General features: G+C 35.9%; 1 non-coding gene across 1 annotated transcript; it reads right to left on the reverse strand.

Moving 5' to 3' along the window:
* Positions 1-2,089: 2,089 nt before the first annotated feature.
* On the reverse strand, positions 2,090-2,195 carry LOC124889888. Its single transcript, XR_007048801.1, has one exon. It is a non-coding gene; the product is annotated as a small nucleolar RNA R71 (small nucleolar RNA).
* Between the last annotated feature and the right edge of the window lie 3,562 nt (positions 2,196-5,757).

A 5,757-nucleotide genomic window follows, 5' to 3' on the forward strand; every position in this document is an offset into this window, starting at 1 on the left:
AATGTACAATATTTTTGTGGATGTTGTGCCTATGTTATTTTATCATGTCCCATGCTTTTCATGTTTTTTGTATACTGTCCTTTGTCTTGAGCCAGGGGTTTATCGCCTTTCTACTTCTTTAGAGGTAGTGGTATGGGCTGCATATATTCTACCCTCCGTGGGAATATACTGGGTTTGTTGTTGTTGTTGTTGAATATGCTAGTTGATTTTTAGAGTCAACAAATTTTAGAGTAAAATCACCATTTTCTACATGATCTTGAGTAAAATAATGCTTAATATAAATATGTTTTGCCCTAGAATGATCCAAAGTATACTTAGGTAAGCTCATAGCACCGGTATTATCACACATAATAGGAATAGATTCAAAAGATAAGTCAAATCAAGAAGGTGATGCATAATCCATAAGATTTGAGTACCACAACTTCTGACATCTACGTATTCAGCTTCTGTTGTTGAGAGAGAAACTGAAGTTTGCTTCTTGCTATGCCATAAGATAAGGGAATTCCATAAGATAAGGGAATCACCAAGAATTTGAAATGTTCCACTAATGCTCTTTCTATCATTTTTATCTCCTACAAAATCAACATCTGAATAGTCAATTAAATCAAAATATGAGAAGCAGGGATACCATAGTAAAGTCTTGAGTTCCTATAAGATATCGATAACTCATTTGATGGTAATGAGATGAGACTCCTTGGGAGTCGACTGGAACCTAGCACATTTACACACATTGAAAATAATGTCTTTTCGACTTGCAGTCAGGTGTAGGAGAGATCTGATCATCCCCCTATAAATATTTTCATCAATGTCTTTTCCGGACAAATCTAAATCAATGCTTGTAGATAGGCTCATAGGTGTTCCATAGGTCTTTTCTTTTTTTATAACAAACTTTTTGATAAGTTCTTTTGTGTACTTGTCTTGACTGATGAAAGTTTCTTTGGGAGTTTGTTTGATTTGTAATCCCAGAAGGAATGTGAGTGCACCCATAAGAATCATTTTGAATTCTCCTTTAATGAAATTAGTAAAATTCTAGCACATAGAGATGCTAGAACTACCAAAAATGATATCATCAACGTAAATTTGCTCAATGAGAATATTTGAATAAAGATTTTGTATGAACAGAGTTGTATCAAATTTACCCCTTTGAAAATTATTATTTACTAAAAAAGTACCCAATCTCTCATACCAACCTTTTGGAACTTGTTTGAGGCCGTAAAATGCGTTTATTAATTTGACTTTATCAAATAAACATAAAAAGTGCTTTCTTAAATGACTTTATTCATGAGGAATTTTTTGTAAAACAACCTCCCGGATTTGAATATCCCTCGTGGGAATGATATCTGACTGACTAAGTCTTTATACTACTTGTACGATCACGTACTCTTGCGTGTGCATAGGGACGCAATATGTTTTTTGCGCCGTTGTCGGGGACTAGTAAAATTAGTGAATTTCTTAATTTTTGGTTTTTTATAATAAGTTTAAGTGTTAACAAGTTGATCTTAGCAGCTGAATTTTTGAAGGTTTAGCTAAATTCTGGACTGGCTAGAGATAAAGAGTTGGTAGAGCCTTTTGCATAATTGTAATTGATTTTTCATCAGAGGCTAAGAGCTCAATGTTTCATTCAACAGGGTCTGATGGCTAAAATACAAGAACCTAATGATGTTGATCCAAATGTTGAAAATGTTCTAGCTCTGATTATTCCAGTCATTCCTATTCAACCAACGGCAAGACTTGTTCGTAAGGTAGCAATCCCACTTACGAACCATGTGGCTAACAACATTCAGAAGCCTAAGATAGGTGGTTGGAGACAATTAAAACAAAATATGGTGCAATTGTTGAATTCTACGGGGCAATTTCACATACTTTCACATGAGGATCCGCAGCAGCACATACAGACCTTCTAGGAAATAAGTGATACATACATTCCTAAAAATATGAATATTGATTATGTAAGATTGACACTCTTTCTTTTTCTCTAAATGGGGAAGCACAGAGGTAGTTACATGCTGAACCACCATACTCCATCACTTTTTGTGAATATTGTGCTTGAAAGTCCCTTATTTGATTCTTTCCATCCTAGAAGACCGCACTATTGAGGAGTGAGATATTGAGTTTCAGAAAAAAAATGGAGAAAATCTCCACCAAGCTTGGGAGATATTTAAAGGCATGCTCAGAAATTATCCTCATCACCATAAATAGAATGATGTCTTGGTGCACATATTTATAGAAGGCCTTGAGTGGAATACGAAGATTCTCTTGGATTCAGCAGCAAGAGGCTAATCTTTGGAGAAAAATTATAAAGAATTGTATACACTGTAGAATTAAATCTCACAAGGGAATCCTGACTGGCATGCAGACTCAAAAAGCGCTCTCAAGAAGGTTGCAGGGGTATTGAAGGTTGATCAGTTCACTATATTACAAGCACAGATTGCAGCAACGCAAAACCGTATGACTACTTAGTTGAATAACTAAAAGTTGGTTGTGACACAACTAGCTGCTGCAGCTAATACAGTTTAATAGGTATATTGGTGGTGTGAAGTTTGTGGAAGTGGTGAGTACATAGCAGATACATTTTTCAGTTAATCTAGATTTAGTCAACTACATGGGGAATGCAAATCATCAGGGTCAATATAATTTTGGCAACACATAAAGTCCCAAATGGAGGAACCACCCCAATTTCCCATTGGGTGGAAATCAGGCACAGAATGTATATCAGTACAAAGGATCAGTGCAACTAAATCCATAACCAGTTCAGAATAATCAGGCGACCGCTAAAACTAGCATTATGCAGAAATTTATTAAATAGTTTATGGCTCAATAAACACAGTTTGTGGCACACATAAATACTCAGTAGGCACAGTTTGCAGCTGAATTGAAGAGTCAACAATTGCTTACAAAAAAACTAGAGTTGTTGTTGGGTCAAGTTGTAGGATCATAGACTACAAGGCCACAATGATCATTACCTAGTGATATAGTGGCCAATCCAAAGCAGTTAAATATTGTTACAACAAGGAGTGGGATGCAAACTAAGGAGACAGTTCAGGAGAAGGAAAATCACATAGTCACTGATGATAGTTTGAAAGACAATGTAGAGAAGAAAGTCAAGGAAAAAAGAGGCAAGAGATGAAATTCATACAAAAAAAAGACTATACCCTTACCCTTTCCTCAAAGGTCAAGGAAGTATCAAGAGAAAGCAAGTTATAAAAATTTCCTAGATCTTCTGAAGTAGGTTCAAGTAAACCTTCCTCTTGTTGACATATTGTAGAGTGTGACAAAATATGCAAAATACTTGAAGGATATTATTTCGAATAAGAACCGATTGAAAAAATATGCTACAATTTCCCTCACTCAAGAGTGAACGTCCAAAATCCAAAATAAACTACCCACAATGTTGAAGGATCTAAGTAGTTTCACCTTGCATATTACCATTGAACAGTCTATTTATGCACATGGATTGTATGATCTTGGGTGCTAGAATAAATCTCATGCCCACATCGTGGTACCAAAAGATGGGTTTTGGGAGTCCCAAAACCATTACTATTGTGTTGCAGTTGGCGGATAGGTCTATTGCTAGGCTAGGTGGTATTATTGAAGATATGTTAGTGCAAGTAGGATCTTTAATCTTCTCAGTGGAATTTGTAACTTTTTTACTTTGAGGCTGATCCTGTTGTTTTATTTATTTTGGGATGACCCTTTTTAACAGCAGGACAATCACTCATTGATGTATCAGCTGGAAAAATGACAATGTGAACACACGATAAATTGGATGTTTTTGATGTGTACAAAGCGTTGAAATTGCCAGCCATATTAGGAGTTTTCTTCTATATTGGTTATTTATCATGTTTTGGATTGGTAGTTATTGTTGTTTGATGATTTATTAGAGAGAGTTTTGATGGGTCATGATCTTTATGGAGACGTGAAAGCATTGAAATTAGTCCAAGTTATGAATTTGGCAGTGATTAAGGCAAAGAAAGTGCAGTTTGAGCCTTTGAATAGGCCAATTGGTCCATCAGCTAGGCCTTTAGTTGAAGAAGATCCTAACTTGGAGCTGAAGGTTCTTCCTCCTTATTTATAATATGTTTTTCTTGGTGATCAATAAAGCTTGTCTATTATTTTGCCTGTAGGATTATCAGATATACAGTTAAAGAAAGTTGTAGCATTTCTAAAGAGGAGAAGGAAGGCAATTGGATGACAAATATTTGATATTACAGGAATCAATCCAGCATTTTGCATGCAAAAGATCTACATGGAAGAGGGTTACAGACCTAGAGTGCAGCAACAACGAAGGTTGAATCCTGTGATGAATAAGGTGGTCTGAAAAGAAGTGATCAAGTGGTTAGATAGTGGTATTGTCTACCCAATTTCCAATAGAAAATGGGTAAGTTTGGTGCACTATGTACCTACCAAAAAGAAAGGAATGACTGTAGTAACCAATGATGATAATGAGTTGATTCCCACATGTGCGGTGACCAGTTAGAGGATCTATATTGATTATCGGATGTTGAATGAACCGACTCATAAAGATCACTATCTAATTCTCTTTATTGACCAAATGCTAGATAGATTGGTGGTGCAAGAGTATTATTGTTTTCTGGATGGGTATCCCATCTATAATCAGATAATAGTAGAATCAGAAGACAAGGAGAAAACCACTTTCACATTTCCATATGGTATATACGCGTTCAGACACATGCTCTTTGGGTTATGCAATTCACCTACTACATTTTAGAGATGTATAATGGTGATATTATTAGACATGGTGGAAGAATTTATGGAGGTATTTATGGATGATTTCTTTATGTATGGTAATTCTTTTGAAAAGTGCCTGCAGAATCTTGACAGAGTCCTAGCACGATGCGAAGAGACAAACTTGGTGCTGAATGGGAAAAGTGCCACTTTCTGGTTAAGGAAGGAATTGTTCTAGGCCCAAAAGTGTCATGAAAAGATTTGAAGTAGACAAGAAAAAGGTTGAAGTGATTGAAAAGTTACCTCATCCAGCCACAATTAAAGAAGTACGGAGTTTTCTAGGACAAGTAGGGTTCTATAGATGATTCATTCAAGATTTTTCAAAGATTGAAAGCCCCATGTGCAAATTGTAAGAGAAATAATCCAAGTTCTAGTTTGGGGAAGATTTCCATGAAGCTTTTGAAAAGCTTAAGAAGAAATTGACTAAAGCACCTATTCTGATCGCGCTAGATTGGGAGTGACCTTTTGAGCTGATGTGTGATGCTAGTGACATTATTCTAGGAGTGGTTTTGTTAGATAAGAGATAAGGTATTTCTCTCCATCAACTATGTTAGCAAAGTCTTGAATGATGCTCAAGTTAACTATATGATTACAGAGAAAGAGATGTTGGCAGTGGTGTATGCATTCAAAAATTTAGATCTTACTTAGTTGGTACTAAGTTCATTGTTCATACTGACCATGCTTCCATTAAGTTTCTTGTGAACAAAAAGGATGCAAAGTCACGACTAATTAGGTGGATTCTATGACTATAAGAATTTGATCTTGAGGTGCGAGATATGAAAGGGGCTAAAAATCAAGTTGCTGACCACTTGTCACAACTTGAGAATCGAGACCATATAGTTGATAACTCCCTACGTATTAAGGAAGAGTTTCCTGATGAAAAGTTGTTGTCTATTTATGCAGGTGAGTTCCCATAGTATTCGAATATTGTGAACTTGATAGCTTGTGAAGTGTACCCTTCTGAGGCCACCACATAACATAGGAAGAAATTACTCTATGATTCTCGTGCCT

Source organism: Capsicum annuum, chromosome 12 (assembly GCF_002878395.1).
Source record: "Capsicum annuum cultivar UCD-10X-F1 chromosome 12, UCD10Xv1.1, whole genome shotgun sequence".
In the NCBI taxonomy this organism is placed as follows: domain Eukaryota; kingdom Viridiplantae; phylum Streptophyta; class Magnoliopsida; order Solanales; family Solanaceae; genus Capsicum; species Capsicum annuum.